Source organism: Prionailurus bengalensis, chromosome A2 (assembly GCF_016509475.1).
Source record: "Prionailurus bengalensis isolate Pbe53 chromosome A2, Fcat_Pben_1.1_paternal_pri, whole genome shotgun sequence".
Taxonomy (NCBI): Eukaryota; Metazoa; Chordata; class Mammalia; order Carnivora; family Felidae; genus Prionailurus; species Prionailurus bengalensis.
Window position 1 is genome coordinate 4,423,341 of NC_057348.1, and position 27,637 is coordinate 4,450,977.

General features: G+C 51.3%; 1 protein-coding gene across 1 annotated transcript in view; it reads right to left on the minus strand.

Moving 5' to 3' along the window:
• The window catches only part of RFX2 (regulatory factor X2), a 90,036-nt gene extending 64,823 nt beyond the window's left edge, over positions 1-25,213 (minus strand). Inside the window, 1 exon segment of the mRNA XM_043586339.1 lies at positions 25,025-25,213. The gene's annotated coding sequence lies outside the window, so the exon portion shown is untranslated.
• Between the last annotated feature and the right edge of the window lie 2,424 nt (positions 25,214-27,637).

Genomic DNA, 27,637 nt, shown 5'->3' on the forward strand with positions numbered 1-27,637 from the left:
CCATTTATGTGAAATGTTCAGAACAGGCGCACCCACGGAGAGTGCGTTAGTGGGTGCCGGGGTCGGTGGGGGCAGGGTGGCGTTGGGGTGACTGCTGATCGGACAGGACTTCTTTTGGGAGTGATGGAAATGTTCTGGAGTTAGACAGTGGTGATGGTTACATAAGCCCCAAGGATACACAAAGACCCACTGAATTACACACTCGAAATGGGCCAACTCTGTGGTATGTAAAATATATCTCAATACAGCTGTGAAAACAAGATCTACAGTGCCCTGGCGGAGTTACTCGAAGTCACAAAAAAACTGCAAACAACTTAAATGTTCATCAGTAGTAAAATCGTTCAATAAATTACGGTACATCCCTAGTGTGATGCCATGACACCATCAAAAAGAATGAAGCACGGGGCGCCCGGGGGGCTCAGTCGGTTGGGCGTCCGACCTCGGCTCAGGTCACGATCTCACGGTCCGTGGGTTCGAGCCCCGCGTCGGGCTCTGTGCCGACAGCTCGGAGCCTGGAGCCTGCTTCCGATTCTGGGTCTCCCTCTCTCTCTGCCCCTCCCCCACTCACGCTCTGTCGTGAATGTGGTGCGTACAGGCAACACCACTGCTATTCGACCCACTTGGTCTACAGTATGCTGCCACTTACACGGCCAGAGGCTTTAATATTAATTCAATATCAAACACCAAGAGGAAATTTGCTGGACAAACCGACTGTGGAGCATTCGTACAGTGGAGTACAACTCAGCAATGAAAAGAACAAGCCATCGACGCGCATGACGGCACGATGAGTCTCGAAGGCATTACGCCAAGCGACGGGGAGGAGAGCAGAGCGGGTGGCCAGGGGTCAAGGGTGGAGTGAGGGTCTGGCTGCAGAGGGGCAGCTCAAGAGAACGCACCCCAGTGTTGGAACTGCTCTCTGCCCACTTGGTGGGTGGTGGTTACCAGAACCTATGCATGTGTGAGAAAACTCACCCCAAAATGTAAACATGACTGTATGTAAACTTAAACTATAAATAAACAGAAAGGAACAAAGTGAATTTACCAAAAAGCAGGCGCAGGCCCAGAGGATTCAAAAGTGAACAAGCCAGACCTGGGGGTGCGGACATCCTCATGCAGCAGAGTCAGACAAGAAACCAGTCACCAGATATACGAGGTTATTTCATAGAGATCTGGGCCGTGACAAAGGGAGAAGGCAGAGGGACAGAGCCGGTGGGGAGGGGTGGTGGAAAAGGGGCTCCCAAGCTGTCACCAGGCCAGTGAAGGGTGTTGTGGAGGACGGTGCTGACATGAGACCTGGCCAGACATAGGGAGATGGGAGCAAGCACTCCCAGCACAGGGAACAGGAGGTGCAAAGGCCCTGTGGCAAGGGAGGGCAGGGGGCTGGAGACAACAGCAGAGACGCCGAGGGCATGGCCAGAAGTCTGAATCTTAGTCCAGTTCCTGAGGGAAACTCCAAGCAGGGCCACAACACATTCTGGTTAAACTATATTCTTCTTAGACTATTGGGAGAAAGAGTGAAGACAGGAAAACCAGGGAGGAAGCTCCCATGGCATACACTGTTTAAAGATTTTAATAATAATTAATGCTTTTTAAGTCCCTAACTGAGCTTATTAACACCTATATATGGAGGCTGGATAGCAAATCTGTCATTTTGTAAAGAAGTCAAGTAACATGGATCCCAGTAAATGAAAGGTTAACTAATTAAGTATTTAGTCACCACGAAAGTAAATGAAAGCCTCTACGACTTTCATGCAGGTAACTGCACTCTTAGTAAGTCATCACAGCCCACAAGCATCAGCTTGCTTATTAATTCAGTGTTAACTGTCCGTATTGACTTATACATGCCATTATCCCAAAATTAAATAATTTACAAGCATACTTATTTGTTTTAAAAAGGGACATAAAAAAGTAGACAGAGGAAATGAACAAGGCCTTGAACCTGTAGTTTGGTTACAGTTACTCACCGGTAGGGATTAATAGAGTAAATTGAGTTCAATCAGGGGTTGGCAAACTTCTTCTGTAAAGGGCCAGAGTATGTTTTTGGCTTTGCAGACCATAGGGTCTATGTCAAAGCTACTCAACTCTCACTGTTTCCAGAAAGCTGCCAGTGACCTTACATAAGGAATGGGTATGGTTGCATTCAGAGCCCTACCAGAACCTGCGGCAAAGGACATAAATCAGCAATACTGATCCTGTCTTTAAAATGTTGACATTTTGCTCAATGGATTTTTGTGTGTGTGTGGCATGTTTCAATTTTTAAATTCACTACATAAGTGAAATGTGACTTATCTTGATACCTGAGGTTTTCTGGCCCTGGACCTGTTTCAATAAAACTTTATTTACAGACACTGAAACTTGATTTTCATATAGTTTTCATGTGGCACAAAGTATTATTCTCTTGATTTTTTTTCAACCATTTGAAAATGCAGGAGATATTCTCAGCTTGTAGGACTTACAAGAAAACAGGCGGGTGCCCCGTGTGGCCCCCCGGCACGTAGCTGGCTGACCTCTGTTTTGGGTGGCTGTTTGTGAAGCGGGTCTGGTTCCTCCTTATATTCTCGGAAAAGCAACTTCTAGCAAGTTGGCACTCAGATGACTCTGAACAAAAGTGCTCTTTTCTCCTTTCTGAGCTTCCTGCTTGGGTTACTTGCCATTCTCTTCTCACCCAAAGGTCCCCCAAAGGCACCAGCACACAGACCCAGAACGCCAGCCATCTGTAGACCGTGTCCCCCATCTGCCTTGTGCTTTCCTTTCCAGTAAGGACCACTGACTCAGAAGTGTAGTTTCCCCGGGGCGCCGGGCCCCGGGTGGTTCAGTCGGTTTCAGCTCAGGTCATGAGCTCACAGTTCATGAGATTGAGCCCCGCCTCGGGCTCCGTGCTGACAGTGAGGGGCCTGCTTGGGATTCTCTCTCCTCTCTCTCTCTCTCCCTTCCCTGCTCGCGCGCGCGTTCTCTCTCTCTCTCTCTCAAATAAACTATTTTTTTAAAGAAGTGTAATTTTCCTAAGTGGGGGTATGCAAGTTCAGTGAGTTAGCTATGCTAACCAGCTGGTACACAACCACAAGGTAAATTCCTAGGGTCTCTACTGAAGCTCCATTCCTATGATTCAGCAGGAGGGATGGGACTCCCAAGGACTAGAAACTATGAAAGAATAAACTATGAAACTAGAAACTATGAAAGAATATGCCTCCTTTAATATAATACTAGAAAATATAACTGGAGTGTCTATTATTCTTAGTTTTTAAAGTATTTTTTATTATTTATTTATTTTTTGAGAGAGAGAGAGAGAGAGGGAGAGAGAGGGAGAGAGAATGACCATGGAGGGGCAGAGACAGAGGGGAACAGAGGATCTGAAGTGAGCTCTGTGCTGACAGCAGAGAGGTCGATGCGGAGCTCAAATTCACAGACCATGAGATCATGACCTGAACGGAAATCAGATGCTTAACCGACTGAGCCACCCGGGCGCCCCTATTATTCTTATTTTTAATTGTGGTAAAATATATGATTATATATATTATTTATACATTATATATATATGCACATATATTATTTATATATTACAAACATATATATATATATATATATATATATATATATATATATATATATATATATCAGGTGCACGGTTTTCAAGTGTGGCACTAGGTACATTCACATTGTTGTGCAGCCGTCGCCACCATCCATCTTGCAAAATCGGAGACTCTGTCCCTCTTAACTGTAACTCTCCGTGCCCCTGGCTCCCACCATCTACTTTCCGTCATGAATCTGGCTTCTCTAGGGACCTCACAGGGGTAGAACCATAGCGCGTTTGGTCCTTTTGGAACTGGCTTATTTCACTGAGCATAACACCCTCAAGGTGCATCCGTGGTGTAGCAGGTGTCAGATTTCCTTCCTTTTTCAAGCTGAAGACTGTTGGTGGCACCACGCCGTGTTTATCTGTTCACCCGTCGATGGGCCGCTTCCACCTCTTGGCTACTGTGAGACGTGCTGCTGTGAACGTGGGTGTGCAAATATCTGTTCAAGCCCCTGCTTTCAGTCCTTCGGGTGTATGCCCAGAAGTGGAGTTGCTGGACCATATGGTAATTCTATGTTTAATTTTCTTTTTCCCAAGGAGCTGCCTTACTGTTCTCCATAGCAGCTGCACAATTTACTTTCCCACTAGCAGTTCACAATGGTTTCCGTTTCTCCAAGTCTTTGCCAACAATCTTCGTACTTTTCTGTTCGTTTGGGTGTTTTTTTAAGGATAGCCATCCTAATGGTGCAAAGTGGCCTCATTGTGGTTTTGATTTGTGTTTCCCTAATGCTAAGTGACGTTGAGCACCTTTTCCTGTGATCATTGGCCATCTTCATACCTTCTCTGGAGAAATGTCTACTCAAGTCCTTTGCCCACTTTCTAATTGGGTTGTTTCTTTGTTGCTGTAAAATTGTAGGAGGTCTTTATATATTCTAAATATTAACCCCTTCTGAGATACATGATCTGCAAATATTTTTTCCCATTCTGTGGGTTGCCTTTTCACTCTGTTTCTAGTATGCTCTGATGTACAGAAAAGTTTTTTTTAAGTTTCATGAATCCCGATTTATCTACTTTTCCCCTTTTGTGACCTTGCCTTTGGTGTCACAGCAAAGGAATCACTGCTGAATCCAATCTCACGCAGCTTTCCCCCCGTGTCTTCTTCTAAGACTGTTGTGCTATTAGCCCTGACATTTGGGTCTTTGATCCATTTTGAGCTAGTCTTGCATATGGTGTGAGGTAAGGATCCCACTTCATTCTTTTGCAGGTGGATATCTAGTTTCCCAACATCATTTGTTGAAAAGACTGTCATTTCCCCCATTGAATGGTCCTGGCACCCTTGCTGGAGTAAGATATTATAAACAAGTAATTAAAGTGACATGTGAAGATCCAGTCTTGCCAGAGAGGGCACCCTCAATATGAATTGGTGAAAGAAGCTGGCATAAATGAGGTGAATTCTACTTTTCCCCTTCAATGGTGATGGATAGGTCTGTGCACACCTCTCATTTCTGTTTTCCATGGTGACTTTCTCATGATCATTTTCAAATGGAACTTGTGCGTAGCTGACCCGCACAACTCTACAGAGATACAAACGTCTCGTGAGGACCTGCTTTTTCTGGTTCCTACCAAAGTGTTAGATTTCCACCTCATTTCAGCCCTCTTATTAAAAAAATCTAGGGGTGCCTGGGTGGCTCAGTCGGTTAAGTGGCCACTTCAGCTCAGGGGAGTCATGATCTCTCGGTTTGTGAGTTCGCACCCCGCGTCGGGCTCTGTGCTGACAGCTCGGAGCCTGGAACCTGCTTCGGATTCTGTGTCTCCCCCTCTCTCTGACCATCCCCTGTTCATGCTCTGTCTCTCCCTCAAAATAATAAGTAAACATTAAAAATTTCTACAGAATATTTGGAAGTGGCTTAAATTCTGTAATATGCCCCCTCAAATAGCTACAGCAGGATTCTATACCTTGGGTCAATAGATTCACAAGGATCACACTTCAGGGAGCCCATGAACTTGAGCTTGAATGTGAAATTTAAGTGGGGGCATGTGTGCTTACACCTGTTCTTCTAGGGAGAAATTCCCAACTTTCAGCAGACTACAAAAAAGGTCCAGCCTGAAGAAGGGTTAAGAACCACTGGGCTATCGTGATAGGTGGGTTTGTCTTTTTTTTAAAGTTAAGTTTATAAATTCAAGGACTCCAATTTAAACGGGCCTTGTTGTATAATCCAGGCAGGTCAGCAGTCTTTAGAAGAAAGACGCACAATTCACTTCTTGGAGGAAGGTCGTAAGGGTGGCCGTGGGCCCCAATCACATATGGCAGAGACATGGGGCCAGGTGACTGTCACGGGAGTACGGTGAGACGCACGCCCCATCTCTAGCAGGAAGCCACAGTGTGAAGGCATCTGGTCTCCTTTCCTAGCAGCCCACAGTTAGGAATTCAAAGAGTCCAGGAAGGGATTGCGCTGATAAGTAGCTACACCTTCAATGACCACCTCGGCAATAAGCAACCCACAGGCCACCAAGCCCACGCGTGCCACGGATTTGAAACTTGAGAGAGAAGCCTCTGCCAGCGGGGCACTGAGAGGAGAAGGGAGCAGCCGACCTGAGGAAACATAACTGATTTGCCATCTTTGGTAGCCAACACTGACCGGCCCTGCAGCAAGGAGGTTAAGGCGAGGCCCCACTTGCCTCGCCAGAGGCAGTGAAGCCCCACACCCGTTCTGCTTCGAGCAGCGATCCCTAGAACGTCTTAATTCTAAAAACCACGGCCACAACGAAAGATTACAAGGTCGCGCAGAATTCATTTCAGGTGGGATTTTAGTGCAATATAAGATGGCTGAAATGTGGAAATGGCTTTTTTGATCTCTGAACGCTGATTTTTTTCCTTATTGATTAGCCATCACACATTTTTACTTCTTAGGAGTCACTGTTAACGGCATATTCCAGTACGAAGGTACATGGTCACAGACGTCGGCTTCTCCCACACGGGAGCCTGCCTCCTTGGGCCCTGGTCTGCAGCAGTAACTTGTATCCAGAATCACTCCTGGATGCCAGGATTTGCACACCAAATTCCAGAGCTGGTGCCACCTGCCAAAAGGGAGTGGCAGTCCTCAAGTGACAGCCACGCAGGGCTGAGTGTTGGAGAGCTGGAGACCAGAAAGGAGAGAAACGCATGCTTCCCAACTGCACAGCACCTTACCGCCCTGGGGTGATAGTCTGAACCTGACCCGGGCTCTCCGCGGCCTGGGAGACAAGGAGGAACGCCACGGAGAGAAAGGCCAGGGTGCTGTGGAATTGAAAAAAGAAAGAGAGAAAGAAAAAAGGCACAGTCTCATTGACATAAAAAGGCAAAGGGGATCTGAAGAGTCTGAGGCGTTCGTGTACCTCCAAACCAGCATCGTATCCATATACGCGTGATGTTATGCTATACTACAAGTCAGATGTAACCAGGACTCTTTGTTAGACCAGCTGTCAGCAAACTTTTTCTGTGAAGGGCCCAATAGCAAATATTTTAGGCTTTGCAGGTCAAACGGCCCCTGGTGGGACTTGCTCAACCCCTCCACTGCAGGGCGAAGGCCACCAGCAACAATATGCACACTAATGAGCATGGCCACCTGCCCATCAAACTTCATTTATGGGCACTGAAGTGTGAATTTCATGTAACTTCACGTGTTCCCAAATATTATTCTTCTGTTTATTTTTTCAACCATGAAACACAAAAAGTCATTATTAGCTCTCGTCCATCCCAAATCGGATGGTGGGTTGGAGTCGGCCCATGAGGTGGTGTTTTGAATCTGTACTAGACTCAAATGTTTGGACTCATGTCTCTAAAAGAGAGACTAAAATAATTCTGGACAAACGGGCAGGAATCAGATGGCACATTTAATTTACAAATAACATTCCAGATAGCTCAGTGCCCAGACAGTCAAGGACCCTCTGAGGGTAAAGGCCGACATCTGTCATGTCCTCCTCCTAAAGCATGACGATGTAGGACTGTGGGAAGTCTCTGAAATGGGCACGCCCACAGGCCGGAGCTGGAGCTGTGTCACAAGGGAGAGAGGGGACAGCCTTCATGTCCCTCTCTTGCCTCTACTGCCTGCTGTGGTGTTGTTTTTTTTTTTTTAAGTATTTTTATATTTTATTTTATTAAAAAATTTTTTTAATGTTTATTTCTTTCTGAGAGAGAGAGAGAAAGACAGAGCATGAGCGGGGGAGGGGCAGAGAGAGAGGGGGAGACACGGAATCCGAAGCAGCTCCAGGCTCTGAGCTGTCAGCACAGAGCCCGATGTGGGGCTCAAACTCATGAACCATGAGATCATGACCTGAGCCGAAGTTGGATGCCCAACCGGCTGAGCCCCCCAGGCGCCCCTATTTTATTTTATTTAAGAAAGAGAGAGAGAGAGAGAGCACAAGCGGAGAAGAGGGGCAGAGAAAGGGGGAGAGAGAAAGAAAGAGAGAGAGAGCGAGCATTTTAAGGAGGCTCCAGGCTCAGCACGGAGCCTGACACAGGGCTCAATCCCACAAAGCTGGGATCAGGACCTGAGTTGAAATCAACAGATGCTCAGCCGACTAAGCCACCCAGGCGCCCCTGCCCGCTCTAGTTCCGGCGTCTACCCTGCCCCTTCACGATTCAGGGTCTTTGGGCATTTCACAGAAGAGGAATTTGTGGATGCGAGAAAATTGTGAGAGGTGACGCTCTTGAACACACAGTTCTCCAAAGAAGCTACACGCATGGCCAGTAAGCACATGACAAGATGCTCAATGTCATCGGTCACTTGGAAACGAAGGTCGAAACCACCACACGCCTGCCAGGTTGGCCATAACAAGAACAAGGGAAGGCAGCGTGTTGGCGGGAGGAAGCGGAGCTCTCCTGCGGGGCTGGTGGGAACGTAAAAGGGCACGGCGCCGTGCCACACACTGGGCAGTTTCCCAAGGAGTCGGATACGGGGTGAGCGTGTGACCCAGCAGCCCCCCTCCGGCGTGTCTGCCCAAGGGAAATGAAAGCCCGTGTTCACGCAAAAGCTCGTCCACACATGTTCACAGCAGCATTTCTGGTAACAGCCAAAAAGCAGGAGCCACCCGAACGTCCATCGGCGGAGGACTGTGGTCCACCCGCACGGCAGAATGTTATTTAGTCATGAAAAGGAGCGAGGCGTCGACACCGGCTGCCCTGAACACACGACGCTCGGTGAGGGAACCAGACACAGAGGGCCACACGGCGCGTGGTTCTATTTACGTGGAACGTCTGCATCAGGCACATCCGCACACAGGAAGGGGGCTCATGGCCGCCGGGGTGTGGGGGCGGGGGAGTGACTTCTTAATGGAATGCGGCTTCTTTTTGAAGTGCTGGAAACATTCTAGAATTAGATGGCGGCATGGCAGTGGTCGCATAACATTTCGGATAGCCTAAAAACCACTGAATTGCCCTCTAAAACGGTCGATTTTACGTTACGCGAATTTTATCTCAATTTTTAGAGAAAGGTGACCCAGCAAACGTGTTGGCAAAGGCCAGACAAGAAGAGAATCGACAACATATAAACCAAAATTGTGCCTATATTCTCTACTTGAGAAGCAAAGATGATACAGCTTGAAACAACAAGAAAGTGAGGCCTGGGCACTTAGGAGGTTCAAATCTTTTGTTGTTGTTGTTGTTGTTGTTTAAGATTTTATTTTTAAGTAATCTCTACGCCCAATGTGGAGCTTGAATTCACAACCCTGGGACCAAGACTGAGCCAGCCAGGCGCCTCGGGTCGAAACCCTTCCTAACATTTTCAGAAACAAACTTCATTAACAAGCAGAACAGCCCTTGCACACAATCCCTGGGAGACTTTCTGTTTGAAGACCTCCAGGGACAGGTGCAGCAGTGGGGGGGGGGGGGGGGTACTGGTGAAAGGTGTAAGGAAGCCTCTTTTAGAAATGCCGAAACATTTGTTCAATGTGTACACAGAACCAACGGTGGGTAACGAGCGAAAAATGAGAGGCGAGAGGCAGGCGTTTCACCATCAGGACTCGACATGAGAATAGGGCTCAATTCTGGAGTTGAATTATAGACCTTCTGGCCAAGGCCTACGTGAACATTACCACTGGAGAAAGAGCGGATAGTTTCTGGAAGACTCTACGCTCACGAAGCACTAAGAAAGAAAAGCCAGATAGGTCAGTGTCTCAGAAGTCTCAAAGGAGGTTAAGAAGAAAAATAAGATCCATCGAATTTAAGGTGGGCAGAAAGCTCAGACGAAGGCTGGACAGGCTTATCCGTGACCAGGGCGTCGGATTTCTGGTTTCAAACTGTGTGGCGTTAACGAGAAAGAGTCTACACTACAGCGGAAAGACAGAGGTTCGAGAGCAGGCACTGCAGCGGGGCTCGGACCCCATGCACGGGTCATGAACAGAGGTGGCCCGGAGGTGGCCTGCTGGCCTGCTGGGACCGGTCTGCTGGGGGTGCAGCAGGATGAACGCTTTGCTGGAGTGTCAAGGAGGCAAGGAGTTGGAACCACGTGTCGGCAGGGAATTCAAAGGGCTGGGAAGATGCCGTTGCTGTGGGAGAGGCAGCTCAGAGCCAGGGCAACAAGCGTGAACTTGTGTGGGCACGAACCGGCCGGGTGGCTGGGCCTCCCCCAGAGGCACACGCGGGCATGGGTGGGTGCAGCTCGTGGTGACAGAGCGGGGCTGAGTCAGCCACCGTGGGCTGGAAACTAGGCAGAGCAGAATCGACAGGGAACAAGTTTCGGAAGTAGGGGCTGGCCCGGAGAGAGGTGATTGGGGGTGGGGGGACGTTTTCACCGGATCGCCAAAAGTCCTGTGACCCACGGTTCTCCGGACGGGATGCGGAGTGGAGGGAAGGACGGCGGGCATATTGTCAGGGTGCCCGTGGCGTGGGCGGGAGCGGAGGGGGTGGCCGAGCGGACGTGCTGTGGATGGTGTCGTGCAGGCAAGGGCACAGCGGAAAGTAACCATCTCTGCAGGGCTGCAGCGTGAACGTGGGTGAAAGAGATCTAATGCAAAGGGGAAGGAAGTCCCTCCCACCCAGCAAGTCCCCTTCCGGGAATTTTCACACATCCCGCACTTGTGCACAAATACCTTTGGACAAGGATGCTTACCGCAGCACTGTTGGTGAAGTGAAAAACGATCAACAAAACGCCCCTCAATAAAGAGCTAGTTAAGTACCTCAGGGCACACGGGTACTGTGGAAAGTCACGCGGTTTTGGGGAAAGAATGAAGATGACAGGCAGTGATGAGGAAAGTGCTAGGTGAGGGAGAAGGTGCAGAAAAGTGGGCATGATATGATCCTTTTTCTGTAAAAAGAAAAAATACTAGACTAGCCATAAAAGGAGCAAGGCGCCAACACACATTACCCCGTGGACAGACCCTGAACACATGACGCTCAGAGAGGGAACCAGATACAAAGGGCCACACGGTGTGTGATTCCATGTGTGCGAAACGTCCGGAACAGGCTCATCCACAGACAGGAAGGGGGCTCGTGGGGGCCGGCGGGGAGGAGGCGGGGTGGAGGAGGACTACTGATGGGCACAGGGTTTCTTTATAGGGTGACGGAATGTTCTGGAACTACACAGTGGTGATGGTTATACAACCTGGTGAATATACAAAAAACCCACCAAACTATTATACGCTATACACTTACATCAAAGAGGGAGTTTTTATGGCATATGAATGTATTTCAATTCAAAATAACACTGTATGGCATGTGTCTTTTATAGGCATACAAAATATCGGAAAGAATCCACACCAAACTTTATTAGCGGTGGGACGGGCAGAGGAAGAGAGGCGGAGGAAGCCAGGGGCTCTTCTTCCCCCTTTGTATTTTTGGGTATTATCTGGAGGCTTCACCATGAAAAGATTCCCCTGACGTAAAAGAGGAAGCAAACAAGAGTTACTGGGAACTGCCCAGAAGGGTCCCCAAGTCGTGAATTCCGGTCACCACGGAATTCTGGGATCAAACCGTTCGGTGGCCCGGAAGGGACACTGGTGCGCAAAGCCCAACCACGACCACTTGAGAAAATGGAAAACATTTGAGTCAGGTGGGCCTGTGCTACTCACACCTTGTGAGTGACCTAAAACGGAACTGGCCGTGAACTATCTGAACGCCGGTTTGTAGCTCAGACAATGGTCACCTTTTAGAAAGAATGGCAGTGACCGAGGAGGTGTGCCTGTGTTCGTTTTGACACCGCAGGCCATCTGTGGTCACGGTGCACCTGGAATGCGGCCGGTCCAAACCGAGATGTGCTGTGCGTGTAAAGTGCACACTGGATTCCAAAGACTCGGCACGCAGGAAGAATGTGAAACATCCCACCAAAGATGTGTTCATACAGACCCCATGTTAAAACAACAATGTTCTGGATATACTGGAGTGAGTGAAACACATTATTCAAATGAACTTCACCTGTCTGTGTTTACTTTTTAACTGAGGCTACTATACTAGAGAATTTTAAATTGCACACGCAGCTCACACTGTGTTTGTTAGACAACTGGGATCTAGAACAATCCTAGAGTAAATCAACAAACTGTGAATTTGCAAACACCTTACGAGGTCCTATTTTCCTAGAAAGTAAGCAAAACGACTGCCGGGGCTAGGTAAGATTTTGACCTGGTAAGAACTCGAGTCAGTTCAACAAGTGATTACTCGGTGTAATTGTTTGGTGTCCCACAGAGGCATTGAGACCTGGTCTCCCTTCTCTCATCTCGGGAGAGAGAAAAGAAGAGTCACAAATAACTCTTATGCGGCAAAGGGGACAGGTGCAGACTCCAGCTGGGAATCTGGGACGGCCCCATCCTGGACCCTGAGGGAGGGGCAGGACCTATGGGGGGTCGGGCAAACAGGAAGGAGGGACTAGTTCAAGAGTGGGAAGCTGGGCACAGCAGGGGGCTGTGACGGGTTGGAGCTGGTTGGAGCAGAGGGCACAGGCTCGGCCACCCGGAGAAAGGCTGTGAATGCCAGGTGGAGCCCCCCCCCCCCCACCCGCCGCCCCGACTCCATCCTACAGGGCAGAGGTCAGCAAACCACGGCCCAACGCCCCAGCCAAGTCCCGCCCACTCTACCGCCTGGTGTGTATATAGCCCGTAAGCTAAAAATGGTCTTTATATTCATAAAGGGTTATAAAAAAAAAAATCAGAGCCAAAATATTTTGTGGCATATGAAAATTACATGAAATCCACATTTCAGTGCCCATAAATAAAGTTTTATTGGCACATGGCCACACCCATTCATTTACATGTTGTCAACAGCAGAGCCCCGTCTGGCCCACAAAGCCTAAAATATTTCCTGTCTGGTCCTTTATAGAGAATGGTTGCTGACTCCTCCACTTTCTTGGAATACTAAAAGATTCTACGGGCTTTATGTGCTCAGATAAAGTAATGGTACTTTTGCTGATTTGCAGAAATATACGTAAGGGATATATTTCTCAAATTAAAGACAATTTGCCCTAGAATATTTCTTAAACCCTTGGTACAGGTCTCCTCTCATCTGCTAGTGACCAGCAGTAAGCAATGCAACCAACTCCCTACACGTACGGCATTACTGGGAGATGCTGGGTCAGCCCGTTGTGTCTGACTCGACGGCAGGAGTTTTAAAGGACATTTGCTCGGAGCGGCCGTTGCGCACCAGCATCGTATTTTATAATTTAATCATGTTTTGCTTAATAAGAACATTGTGAGTGCACGTGATTTGAATTAGGGCGTTGATATTCCACGGTGTCCCGCAAACACGTCAGGCACCATCCCGCCACCGCCAGCAGCTTAAGGCCACGGCTGAGCAGTGGAAGGAGAAGGCGGAACAGTGGGTCTGCGCCACAGCCCTCGCAAGGGCAGTCTGCAGTCTTCCACTAGAGCATCTGAACTGGAACAGCAGGAGCAGAATGGACAGGATGGAGACGTGTGGGCAGCGGTTAGTGGGGTGAAGGACAGGGGAAGAAGGCGGGGGGCGCGGGGCCCAGCGTTCAAGACTGGCCACCGAGACCGTGGCATCAGGATAATAATTTCTCCTTCACTTACCACCTTGCCGTCCTCTCTGGCCCTGGGCCCAGTCCTCTCTAAAACTAGAGAGGAGTCTAGACTGAGCTCACGCTGCGGCCGAAAGGCAAGTCGAGCTGGGTTTTGCAGGAGGAAGGATTTCTCCGTTACCTGCCCAAGGGACCAGGAAGCACAGGAGGCGTTTCTAGCTCTGTCGGGGCCTGCTGGCCCTACTGACCCCAGCAGGGCTGCACCAGGGTCAGAAGGCATGTGTGTAAAGCACCAGGCATATGGTAGGTGCTCAGGGTGTGAGGTCACGGCAACCCCTTTATTTTCAAAACATAACCTTGGGATCCCGCAGTCACGACTTTTAAAGTCTGGCTGCCCCCTCCTGAGAGCTGCTCTTTATTCCCTGCCCCATCTGCCACTCTCTGCCTTTCTCGAAAAACCTTCTTTTCCTTGGTCTAAAGCACAAGGGGGAGCCTGGCCACTCACTCAACAAGCGCTTGTCAGAAGTGCTGGGCTGCCGGGCCCCGTCCCCTCCCTGGCCGCAGAAGGCAGTCTCTCCGCCTGAAACTCTCAGGATCCACGTGAGCATGTTTCACGGGAGCCCATGGACCACGGTCGTTTGAGAACATGTTCCTGCATCCAAATGTCTCCAGTTCCCTTGGACAAGAATCCCTCCAGCACTGGAAGGTCTCATACGGCCCTGAGAAGGTGAAAATGGCGCAGTAAATGCCGGCACGTGTCACGTTAGCTACAAGCTTTGGTAACAGGACAAGGGACCGTACAGATAGATATCTCAGGGTCTCTCCTGGCAAACAATGCGGGGGCTTTGGTTTCCATGAAGCGCATCTCAGCCTGTCCAATTGGTTTCCATTTTGACTGGCATTCACAGTAATTCTTATTCCCAGTAAGAATCATGACGATCTAACTAGAATTGGGAGCTTTGCGGTGGAAACGTCGGAAGTGGGGCCCTCCCCAGCCTGGGCATTGCGGCGGGTACGGGACTAACGTTCACACTTTCACAGAGGACAGGGGAAGGGGCTGCAGGAGAGGAAGTGCCTTCAGTGAGATGAGCTTCCCTGGGCACTCACCCCACACACATCCACCACGTCCACCACCTCAAGGGGCCATGACCTTGAACCAGCGTCTCCTTATGGGAACCGCTCCTGAGCTGGGGAAACGGATCTTTCAGGAAGGGAGCCAGGGTTAGAAGTGTTTACCTACAAAGTGAGTCAACTCTACACAGTTCTGTTGGTCCTCTGTGACGCCTTCCTCCAGCACAGCACGGCAGGCTTTCCAACCCTCACAAAGTGCCAGAGCCACACAAGAGCTAAGGGTCTAAGTACTGACAAGGTGCAAAAAGAATGCATCCGTTCACCAAATTTTGAGCGCTACATTTTGTGGATGAAACAGTTCCGACAGGCACAATAACCCGAGTTGTTACAAACCAACTTTTTAACAAAGTCCAATCTTTGAAAAGTTCCAAAGCAAACCAAATACGAATCAAGACACGGCAATTGGCCTGGATGCAGAACGAGGCATTTAGTACCCTCCACTGTGTACAGCCGCTGGCTCCTGAGGCCCCATTTCTCCAGGAAGACCCCACGCTTCCCGGAAAAGCACCCGACTTGCCTGACGCGCACTCTCTTTGCTGAGCAAAAAGGGGCATCACAAATGGAAGGGGCCTTTGATTAAAATTTCTTTGGGGATTTGGTAAAGGAAAACCACGCGTCGAAACGACTGGAATGTTAATCTAGACTGAATCAAAAACAGGGCACCTTTAGGGCTATCGGATCTCAGGCAAGGGTTTCATGACTTTTGCTTCTCGCTAAAACCAAAGGCCGCCGTTACCTGATGGAGGCCTTGCCCCCTGAAGAACGCTTTGGGCTCTGGCGTTTGGCTCACTCACACGCTAAATATGAAGCTTGGGGGAAGTGTGGCGGGCACGGCTGCCCCTGTCCTCCAGGAGCTTACAACCCAGAACAGGAAACAAGACACGTAAATCACACCACATGTCCAAGGAGCCTTGTGCTGTGGCAGTTCAGGAGTAGTGCTACTTCTGGCCGATTAATCCCACGGTCCCTAAGTAGGGGGTGACATTCAGACACGCCTGAAGACACGGTTGTTGTCACGACCCGGGGGACAGGGGGCAGGTGCTACTGGCAGATGGAGGCCAGTGGAGACTCAGAGCCCTACGAGGCGCAAAGGCGACAGAGGCGAGAGGGAGACATCTGGCTCGAGTCTGAACATCTTCCCACTCGGCTCACTAAGCCACGTCTCAAGGTTCCCAGGTAAGAGAGCCCCGGACACGGGTCCTGAGGGAAAAGTAAGATTTCCATCAGCAGAAATGACATTTCAGGGAGGAGGGCAGACAGAAGGCATGTGTGAGGCATGGCAAGTCCATTCCAGGGACCAAGGGACAAGGTGATGGAAAGGAAGCCTTTTCATTTCAAGGACGGAAACAGCCTCGAACGCTGAGCTAAGCACCATGTGGTTACGCCAAAGGCCAGGGGCCAGTCCACCAGGTCGGCCAGTGGGTGGCGGATGTGCCGTCGGCCCTCCCGACGCAGCCCAGAAGGGCCGAGCAAGGTGGGTGGGAGGCAAGACCAGAGTGCCAGGGGAAGGAACCAGCCCCGTGCAAGGGCACGGAGGTGACCGCGGAGTGCGCTCCTGGGAGCTGGGGCAATACTGCTTCCGGAGCAGGGGAGCAGGGCTGGGCTGTCTGCCGCAAGGGGGACAAAGGACTGTGGTGGCCCCTGCAGCCAGAATGAGGACAGAAGCTGGGCTCGTGCGGACCCCCCGGCTGGGAGGAAGGTGGGGACGCGCGACCCGAAATGAGGCGGGGGCCCCACGGCGCGGCCCCGCGGCCCTTCTAACCCCACCGCCTGCAGTTTCCCTTAACCCCCAACTGAGGAACAGTGTCTTTTCCCCACCAAGGCTCCCCGAAGGCCACCGTCCAGCCGACAGATGGGACGCCCGGCTGCGAAGTAAGACTGCAAGGGACTGGCTCACACGGGGCTTCCAGAAAGACTTTCTATGCACTCCTGTCTGGCATTTGAAGAGTTGCCAGTATAACCACACAACTGATGAGCTCCTGAAGTATGTCCCCCTCGTGCTGTAACCTCAGCGCAGCGGCCAATGGCCACGGACAATTCCAAATTGCTGTAGCCCCTTCTCTGGTCTCAACTTCTCCCGGGAGGGTATGTTAACACACATACGTGCTCGGCCAAGTATAAACGCCTCAGATGCTTGCTGTTTGGGGCCCACGCATATTTGCCGAGTGGACAGAGACCCCAGAGAGCAACTCACACAAAGACGTCCCCACGAAGGTGGATTCTTCTAGAATATGAAGAATTTTAAAAATCAGAAGCACATCCTTCAAGCTATTTTCTGCGAGTCTGGGATTCCAAATATATTTTTTTCTCAAGGCAGGCTACATCTGTCTGTCTGTATTCTGAGGACAGGAGAGGTGGGAGAGTGCTGTCTGGTGTTTTCTTTGGGTTCTCACTGGCTGGGGTGGAGCAAGAACACGTATTTGTGGGCTGGTAATTTGGGGGAGGGGGCTCGGCTTCCAAGGCCTCACCCCACAGATCACCTTTCAGACAGAAACGCATCCTGGACACAGCACTGTTTCTAAAAGATAAACAGTTTGCATTTTCAAAGTGTAAGTGTAACTAAGTGTCGCTGCAACCTTAGGAATGGACTTCTGTATCACGAGTATGGTTTCAGCAGTGTTCCACGGAGACAGGCGCATGTGAGCAGGGCCTTCTGTCGGCGGGGACTGGCCCTTTTCCTTTCTCTCCTCGGGCTGCCCAGGTCTCATCCGCCTGTCTCTACTGGGCCTCGCTCTTCCTGGGGCTCGGCCCCTGCCTTGCGTCTCCTTGGCCTTCAGGGTCCTTTCCCAGCCTCCCTTTCCACCTAAGAATCCCTTCAAACTCTCCTCCGCCCAGCATTAGCCACAGTAGCCAGAGGGTGGCGACGGCCCAAGTGTCCACTGACGCATGAGTGGGTAGGCACAGACTGGCCCACCCACACGCTGGAGTATCAGGCAGCCGTAGGAAGGAAGGCCATTCTGACACCTGCCACTGTGTGGATGCACCTGGAGGACGCCGTGCTTAGTGCAACAAGCCAGACACAAAAGGACACGTTTGTTATGCGATCCCACTTCCACAAAACATCTAGGATGGGTAAATTCATAGGGACGGAAAGTAGATTAAAGATTACCGAGGGCTTGGCAGGGTAGAAAGGGAACTAAAAGGGGAGGCTGGGTGGCTCTGTCGGGTAAGCTTCTGACTCTCGGTTTTGGCTCAGGTCATGATCTTGTGGTTCATGAGTTTGAGCCCCACACTGGGCTCTGAACTGACAGTGTGGAGCCTGCGTGGGATTCGCTGTCTCTCCCTCTTTCTCTGCCCCTCCCACACCTCTCTCTCTCTCTCAAAACAGACGGATAAACTTGAAAGAAAGAAAGAAAGAAAGAAAGAAAGAAAGAAAGAAAGAAAGAAAGAAAGAAAGAAAAGGAACTGAAAGTTTCTGCTACCAGGAATAGAGCTTCCATTTGGGGTGACAAAAAAGTTTTGGGAACAGTGGGGATGGCTGCACACCACTGTGAATGCACTCAATACCGCTGAATTGCACACTTAACAACGGGTACGATGGTGAATTTTATGCAGTCCGTGTACTTTGCCACAATTTAAAAAACCACTTTCCTCTGCTGACTCTTGGCTCCTGCTTCTTGGATGTTGACGGCTCTGGCCTTCTGTTCTCACTCTGCACCCTCTCCTTGGATGGTCCCATGCGTTCTCGTGACTGAAGTGACCATTTGTGTGCTGACAGCTCCTACATGCTAACCCCTGGCCTGGACCACCCCCGTCGGCTCCAGACCCTGCAATCGGCTGCCTGCTGCAAAGCCGTCTCCAGCAGGATGTCCCAAAGACACCTCAAGCTGGCCGCGCCCACGACGGGACTCATTACTTCCCCTGCCCAACACCAGCTTCTCCCATGGCCCCTGACTCACTGCAGTGACACGTTCTACCAGAACCCCCCAACGTCAGACAGCTGAGAATCGCCCGCCCCGCGCCTCGGCCCAGCGAGTCCGGAAGTCCCCGAGCCTCTGAGAACCTGGCCGCTCAGCCTTCTCCAGGGCCCCCTGGCCGGTGCTGTCGGGCAGGCCCCTGTCACCTTACGCATGGACCGTGGCAACAACCTCCTCTCCCCTGCCTACCTCCAGACTCGAAGCCTTCCGACGCACCCTCCAAAATCACACGTGACCACAAAGCTGCTTCCCCACAAGCGGCTCTCAGCCCAGAGCCAGAGACAAGACCCACATGTCCAGCCAGGGCTCGGCACGCTTTTCCTCTAAAGGCCCAGGGGGTAAATATTTCAGGTGTTGCTGGTCACATTCTGCTTCTCTCGCGAAAACTGGACTCTGCCGTTGCCTCGCAGAGGCAGCTAGAGACAGTACGTAGATGAGCGTAGCTGCGTTCCAATAAAACCTCACTCACAAAAACAGGCTGCAGGCTGGAATGGGCCTGAGGGCTGTCGTTTGCCGACACCTGCTCCTCTCTCTAATGTCATCTCCCTTGTACCCTGTTCTCGGCTGCTCAGGGCTGCTCGCAGGTTCCTGAAAACACAGTCACGCCAGGACTGTCCCCACCCAAATGCCTGCCCCACAGAGATGTCACCGGCATCAACCACATGGCTGCCTTTCTCTGCCTTGCCCAGGCCCAGCTGTGTCCTCCAGCCACAGGCCCTTTGCACCTGACCCCCCACATCCACCCCATGCCTGGAAAGGCTCTTTCCTCTGAACTCCACAGGGCTGCTCCCCTTCAGCATTTCAGTCTCAGCTCAACTGTCACCTCCTGAAGAGCTCCCCGGGACCCAGTGGCCCAGTTCTTACACACACACACACACACACACAGGCTCAAAATAACCGTGGAGACCTTAGTAGAAATAGGCTTACTGCATATAGCACGTCTGGGCTTCATTACAGAGTGCATGACAAAGAATCACTGTCTCGGGCCTTCCGTGTAAGTACGACAACCTATTTTTAATTGGCTGCATGATTTTTTCTTTTTTCTTTCTTTCTTTCTTTCTTTCTTTCTTTCTTTCTTTCTTTCTTTCTTTCTTTCTTTCTTTCTCTTTCTCTCTCTCTCTCTTCCTTCCTTCCTTCCTTCCTTCCTTCCTTCCTTCCTTCCTTCCTTCCTAAAGCAGACTACGGCAGGTGTGGTCTGACTCACAGCATCTGATACCCTCTTGCTGTATGCGCCACTTACAGCTTTGGGAGGTCAACTGTATTTCCCAGGAAGCCACAGAACTCCAGAACGTTTAAAATGAGAATTGGGAGCTGCCAGGCCATACCAACAGCATTTTCAGGCACACGAGCCTTGTGTATCATAAGGCAGGAATGCGTTTCGGGAAAAGAGAAGGAAACACAGCAAGGAGCCAGGCCAGGCTGTCTGCTCCTGAGGGCCTAACTCGAGTCCTGGCACGAAGGGCGGGCCGCTTCTCACCTCCGAGCGGCTGATTTCCGGACTCCGGCCAGGACGGCGCCCAAGGGCCAGCAGTAACAGAGAAGGGAAACCGGCTTTTAAACGTCCGTGTGCAGAGCTGGCCACTCGCCAGAGCTCACCCGAGACGATGACGTGTGGGCACTAAGTGGAGACGGGCCCACGCCACAACCAAAATGGAAGAGCTCCTGTCGCTTTGGTTGCTTGTGTTTTGGCCGCGCACTTAACGCTTGCGGGATGATGTATTTGTACCAGCCCGCCTCTACACTCACTGGAGGGCCTTCCTCGCCCGCAGACAGACAGCGCAGGCTCATCCACTCCATCGGGCGAAACCCACGTCCCGAAGGCCTCCTCGCGCTTGTACTGGTCGGAAAACCCAACTAAGAACGTGATCCCAGGCCGCTGCTGCTCAGTTGCTCCCTAATCGTAATAATAACCATTGTGATAAGAATAGTTCACAGCTAGTCTCCGGGCAGCACCTGCTCTGGGCCAGGCCCTGTGCTAAATAGCGATAATCTTTCTAATATGGTGACCGTAGCACCATCGTCATGTTTCACGGATGCCACACCCTGCCTGGAGCCCCCGAGCTAAGCGGCGGAGACACCACACGCGAGCCCTTCTCTGCTGGGTCCCGGCCCGGGTCTACGGTTTCCCCTTGATTCTTCCCTCTGCCCCCCACGCGTCCCACCCAAGCTGTTGCAAGACAGACACGGGCGGCGACATATGGCAAGTTGAGCAGCAACTCTCAGTTTCCACATAGGCTCCCCCTGTAGGTATGCAGGAAACGATTCATTTAACAAACGTGCTTGAGTGCCTACTCGGTGCCAGAATTGTGCTCAGCTCGGAGGAAAGAGAAGTGAATTAAACACACAGCTTCCTCCCCTTAAGGAGCTGACCTTCTGACGAAATGGTGACAAGACAATAAATGCGCATTACGTCTGGCACGTGAGCGATAAATGCTAAGGAACGAGAAAGGGAAGGGGGCTGAGAGTGTGTCACTTTGGAGGGGTGGGCTGGGAGGGCGACGTCTGAGAGAAGGCCTGGAGGAGGTGGGAGAGCACCCCCCTCAATTCCATGCGTGAAGAGCTTTCCAGACAGAAGGCTCGAGGGGCTTCCAAGAGGCCTGCAGGGGTGAAGTGGCCTGAGGAACAGGATCACTGTCAGCGATGAGGCCAAAGAGTCCTGGGTTGGAGAGGCCCAGGGTGGGAGGAGGCTGGCCTCGGCTCCGAGTGAGATGGGAGCCGTGGGAGGGTCTGGAGTTGAGGGATACGCAACAGGAGGGAACATGCCCCCCCCCCAGGTTAGCGGGCTGGAATCATCTGGGCAAGAGGCGCTGGTGGCCCGGAGCGGGGGCTGGCGGCGGGGGTGGTGAGGCGTGCTCAGATTCTAGGTCCCCACTGACAGTGGAGCCGAAGCATTTGCTGATGGCTTACGAGAAAAAGAATACGGGGCGACTCCAAATCAACCAGGAGAAGCCAGCGGAAGAAGCCAGCGGGCGTGGAGCCTGGGGGAGACTGTGGGGCCTTTCGGGAGCTCCGTTTGGCCACCCTGTGTTTAAGCTGCCTGTCAGAATCCACCTGGATGTGCGCGGCGAGTAGCTGGACAGACTTCTCTGCTCGGAAGGCCTGAGGGTCCGGTGCCCCCACTCATCACCTTAGGCAGACCGTGCTTCCCAGGCGCAGATCCCTGGTTCTTCTTCCCAGCCTCCTTCACCTACTCCTTGTCCCACACACACTTGATTCTGGGTCTTCCTCTCCTAAAATCTTCCCTCTTCTCCCCCCCCCCGCCCCCCCCCCCCCCGTAAGAATTCCTTTGCGGCTCTTGTGGCTTCCAAGAAGCACCTAGGTGGTTCTCAGCTTTCTCTCTAATTTTCAGTGCGTATTCACTCACTCCCTCATTCGGCAAATTAAGTGTGCCAGGCACTCGTCTAGAGAACATGACCTGTGGCAGAGCTGCTCACCATTTAAATTCTAGAAAGGGAGTGGAAACGTCTTTTTAAATATGTAAGTCCACAATCCCTTATAACAGTGCTGATAGCCAAAAAGCTCTGAAATCTGGAAGTTTTTTGGTAAATTTGGCAGACTCTAACCCGAACTGGCTTGAGGTTGTTTATGGTCCTTATCTACCCATTTGGTTGGAATACTCAAACAATATGTATGTGTTTGCTGCCTGCATATCGGGCCAGGGGTTTCGGACACTGGATCAGGACTTGTACTTTCCTGTCCCCAAGTTCAGTGAGGGTCCCAACCAGCCAGAAGATGTCTCTGTGAACTTCCCTTGCCTTTTAAATAGTCCACATTTTACAAGTAAGTAGGTGTCTGGGGTGGGGCGGTGGGTGGGGGAGGTACATTATTTAAATAAGTGGTCAACTTGCAATTAATTAAAAAGGGCCAAATATATTGTAAGATATGGTTCCTAGGGGCCCTGGAATTTTATGAGCAAAACAATCGCGAGTGATTATTTAAAAAAATCCCACCAGTACCTTCAAAATTTTGACTCAGTTACAATATTAGTTAAAGTTCAATTAATTAAATATTGCCTTAATATGAACTTAATTTTAACTCGAGTCTGAAACTACAAATTAGCTCCAAGGAATGAGATCCAGATAAACAATTTCCCAGGATCTGTATCTCTGGAGAATGGCTCCCTCCTGGCAGCACTTGGGTGATAAGTAAGCACGGCTAAAAGGTGGATATTGAGGCAACGCGTGCCCTTCACCCAGAATGCAAATATCAGCTGAGTTTCAAAGGACTTGTTCTGTTGCCCGGTGTAATTCATAACTCTGCCGCCCTGTTCCCAGATGCCCCTTTGGAGCGTCTCGGCAGCTTATCTGGCACAAGAGAGGAATGTACCTAAGGGGCTAAATAATTCAGTTTCGCTTTTACTGCGGAGGCCAACGGTTTCTGAGCTCATTCCCAGCCAAAATCAGCCGGAATATCACAGGACCACAGGAGCAGTTACGTTTGTCCATCGTGTTGTAGGAAGTCTTTTTTTTTTTTTTAAAGCTACCAAATCCCCTCTGATACTTCACCAAGCCTGTCCGGGTCCAAATTAGCAGTGATCAGTGATTAAGGAAATCAGATTCCTGGTGGAGTGGCAGGGGTGCTGGGCCAGGCTGAGACGTGGGGGGTGGGGGGGAGGAGAGGGGAAGGCGCTTACCATACACTCTCCTCCTCACTTCTCTGGCAAGAGCAGGTGAGGAACCAACTCTAAGGTTATTTTTAAACTTGAGGGAGAGAAACAACAGGTAGCCAAATGATAAGAACATGTTGACAATATGTGCAAGGAAAAAAAAGTTTTCGTTGTTGCTGTTCTGCGTCATTATTACCATTACCGTAATGAATGATTTAGTGGAATCTCAGTGGAAACCGAGAGTCTTGTATAAGGTTTGATATTTTGGATTGGCGGAGGCAAGGCCGGGAGGGGAAACCGCTGGGGGCGGGGGGGTGCTCTGCCCTGACAGTTCGCGGCGCCCAGCAAGACGGTAGTCGTGCAGTTGTGCGTGCGTGCGTGCTCTGTGCGTTGGGGGGCCGCGTAAGGAAAGCATCCAGAAGCGGACCTGGACGCCCTCCCTCATTCCTGCGGGGCAAGCGGGAGGTTAAAATTAGGACGATGAACCATCCCCGCCTCCGCCGGAATGGCAGGGGAACTTCGGCCTCAGGGGCCCCTGAAATAGCCACTGGGATCGGGAAACCCAACTTTGCCGGTGCAGCAGCCGAGAACAGCCAGCGGGGACTGAGCGGGAGGGAGCGCCGTGGCTCGTCCCAGGGGGCCGGGAGAGGACTAGAGCGTTTGGGTGTGGGTGTGTGTGTGTGTGTGTGTGTGCGCGCGCGCGCGCGCGCGCGCGCGTGCAAGTGCGCGTTTGGCAGGGGGTGTTCAGGGGTGGGGTTTAAATTCACAAACGCACACGCACTCGCACAATCTCAAGAGAAAGTGTCACTGAGCACTTTGGGCCACGAGTTGGGCTCTTTAAACAAAATCATAAATTGATACGTTAAAAAAAAAAACCACAAACTTTTGGTGAAACTCTTCTCTCGCTTGGAGATCAGTCCAAATGGGGGAGCTGCGGGTGTGCGAAGGGGCTTCCGGAGGGGCGTGGAAGCACTGGCGGACCGCCCCCCCCCCGCCCAAACTCAGGAATGGGGGTTCAAAGGGAGAGAGGGGAGGAGTGTCCGAGGAGCCTTAGCCGCGAGGATCTTTGCTCAAGACCTCAAGAGGTGAGAAACAGGTCCCGGGGAAGTCCGATTATCGGCGAGTTTGGGGCGAAAACGTGAGGGGGGGGGGGGTGTTTCCCCCAAGACGAGCGCATCGACTTCTGGCTAAAGGCTGAGAAGGATTCCAAGGGAGCCCTCAAACTCGCTAACGAACAGCCAGTCCCCGGGACACCCCACACCCAGGAAATTGGGGCAAAGGTGAAAACGAATCTTCCAGGCCCCCTCCCCGATTCAGGAGTCTGGGGCGAGGAGTGAGAGAGGGGGCCCCGGGAACGCCAATTTCGGATATTTGGGGACTAAAAGAGAAGAGGGGTCCCCAGGAGCCCCCAATTCAGAGAGTTTAAGGTAAGGGCTTGAGATGGTTTCAAGAAGTTGAGAGAAAGTGAGAGAGGGGTGCCCGGGCGCCCTCAATTTAAGGATCTGGGGAGTAAAAGTAACAGGAGGTTCCCAAAAGCCCCAATTCTGGGAATTTGAAGGTAAAAGTTTGAGGGGCCTCGGGCGCACCCAATTCGTGGCCTTCGAGGGTAAGAGTTGAGAGTGGGGTCTCGGGGGCCCGCGACTCGGGAAGTTTTTTGAACAGCGAAGCGATGGGCTCCCACTTGCCCCCGAGTTTGGCTAAAAGAAGGGGGGGTTCCCGGGCGCCCCCAAACTCGGCCGCGCCTGGGGAACTGGGCAAAGGAGGCGGGTCCCTCGGGCGCGCCGTCCCGGACGTTTGGGGTGAGCGGCTGGGGGCCGCGCCGCCCGCCTGCCGCCCCCCCACCCCAAGCCGGACCCCGCCGCCCCCCGCACTCCCCCGGCCCGGCCGGGCCTGGGGCGGTCGCATCGGTCACCTGGAGTTCGGGCCGGGAGTTCGGGCAGCAGCTCCCGCGGCGGCAGCAGCGGCTGCTGCGTGTTGGTCCCCGTTGGTAAGTAACAGTCTCCACGGCTACAGTCTCTATGGCGGCGGCGGTGGCGGCGGCAGCCGCTCCTCCTCCCGCTCTCGCCGCCCGCCCGCCAGCCTCGCGCGCCTGCCCGCCTGCCCGCCCGCCGCGACGGGGCGGGGCGTTGTTACCGGCAACGGTTACCAGGCTCCACGCCCCACCCCTCAACGGCCCGCCCACGCCCGCCTCCAAAGGGCACGAGGGGGGCGGGGCGTAAGGCCCTCCGACACCCCATTGGCTGCCCACAGTGCCTGTCAGGAGGGGCGTTCCCTGGAGAGGATGAGGGCGAGGCTCGGCCAATTGCCGCGGAGGGGGGCGGGGCTTGGCGGGAGGCGCGCTCGGCTCGGAGGGTTGGCGAGCGGGAAGCGCGCGTGGCCCCCCGGTGGGTGGCGCTGCTCCGGGAAGGCTAAGTTTCGGTGACTTTAATGGGGCCTTAGTTTCTTCCACAAATGATTACCGGACATGCGAACACAGTCTGAGTCTGGGATCAGCAAACTCCGACCTGCGGCCCAAATCCTACCCTCCGCCTGTTTTTCACGGACCACAAGCCGAGAGTTTTAGAATATTTTTTAAGTGGTTTAAAACAGTCAAAAGAAGAATTTTGTGTTATCTATATGAAACTCTTGTATTACTGAATCCAGTATTTCAATATCTTTAAGAGTTGGCAAACTGTGGTCTTTGGGCCAAATTATGTCTCTGTGTTTGTCAATAAAGTTTTATTGGAACACAGCCAGGCCCATCCTTTAAGAAACTGTGGAAGGCTGTTTTCACACTACATGGACAAGAGTTGCATAGTGAAAAGTTTATTCGTTGCACAAAAATGGAATGGCATAAGCAGAGCCTAGAATATTTACCACCCAGCCATTCACAAGAAAATGTTTGCCAACCCTCTTCCCTTCTCACCATCCCCCCTCATCCCTAGATCGTAAATCCAACTACACATTGCATAAACAATCCAGCCTCTCCTAGAGCTTTTAGTCTAATGGGGGAACGCTGACAATAAACTGAATAAATAAGTAAACATCTATAGTTATTCGGGGGAAGGGGCTGAAACACCAAGAGAGAAAACTTGTTTGGGGAAGAAACAAGCAGGGCAATTTAAAGGAAGATTAGACCTCAGCCCCGTTCATTCATCCATTCATCCATTCACTCAACAAATAATCATATTAGTGAGCGCTGGTTAAATTGTTCTTAGGTGCCAGAAACTGATCTAAACATTTTTTGTATGCTAACTCTGTTGAATCTCACATGTATTTCCCAAGAAATGTGATATGCATTTACCCCCATATTACAGATCAGGGAACTGAGGTCTGGAAAGTATGAGTGAATTTGCCCAATGCCAAACAGCTTGTAAGGCTTCAAATCCCAGCAGTCTGGTACCAAAGTCCATGCATTTGACCACTAGATGGGTGGTTTTCAAATGTTTTTGACCACAGAATCACAGCAGGAAATACATTTGACTCAAAGGCCCAGTCCACACAAACACATCATCACTAAAACAAAATTTTCAAAGCATGATACTTGAGGCAATGCTTGATCTTTTCTATTCTTTTCATTTTAATGAAAATGCTTGATGGTGACCTGCTGAATTGATTTGGCCACTTTCTAGTGGGTTGCTTCTTGCAAATAACCTGTATGATGGGGCCTTAAGCTTAGGACTGCAGGAATCAGTTCCTTTCCTTCAATTATTAATTGAGTCAAAATATGTATTGTTTGCCTACTATTTGCCAGACACCATTCTAGGTGCTAGGGACACAATTCCCAGGCTTACAGGAAAAGGGATATGATAGTAACTTGGGGGTGAGTGGGTGGGGCTTATTTTGGATAGAGTAGCCAGGGGTGGCCTCTCAAGAGTGACCAACCATCCTGGATGGTTTGAGATTATGGGGTTTCCCGGGACGTGAGATTTTCAGTGCTAAATAGAGGAAGTTCCTGGACCCAACAGGAAGAGCTGGTCACCCTTGGTCTCTCTGAGAGGGTGACGTTTGGGCCAATGTTGGAATAATGAGGAAGAGGGAAAGGAAATTATCAAGAATTCAAAATCCCTGGTGTGGAAACTCGTTTTAAATAAACAACAGATCACTGGGTATGGTGGGAGCTGAAGGAATGGGGAGGGCATAAGTGGGTGGGGGGTGGTGAGTCAGGGGTTGGAGGGAGTCGTTTCACTTAAGGTCTGCCAGGCCAGAGGAAGGGCTCCTCATCAGATCGGGAAGCCATGGGAGGGCTTTAGGCAGGAGGGAGATGTAACCAGATTTGTGGCGTGTGATTTTAAAAGCTCACCACATGGGGGCCAGATTGAAGGACACAAGAAAGACAGAGCAAGAGCTCTCAGGAGACTGTTACAGTTCTCCTGGATTGATGAGTATGGTGGCTTGGATTAGGCACCGGTAGTGAAGACGGAGATAAGCAGACGGCGTGGAGGTACATTTTGGAGAACATTCTGATGGACCGGATGTGAGGAGCTGAGTGGTAAAGTTTCAGGGCGTGATGGGAGGTGTCTTGTAAGCGACGTTGCACAGCCCA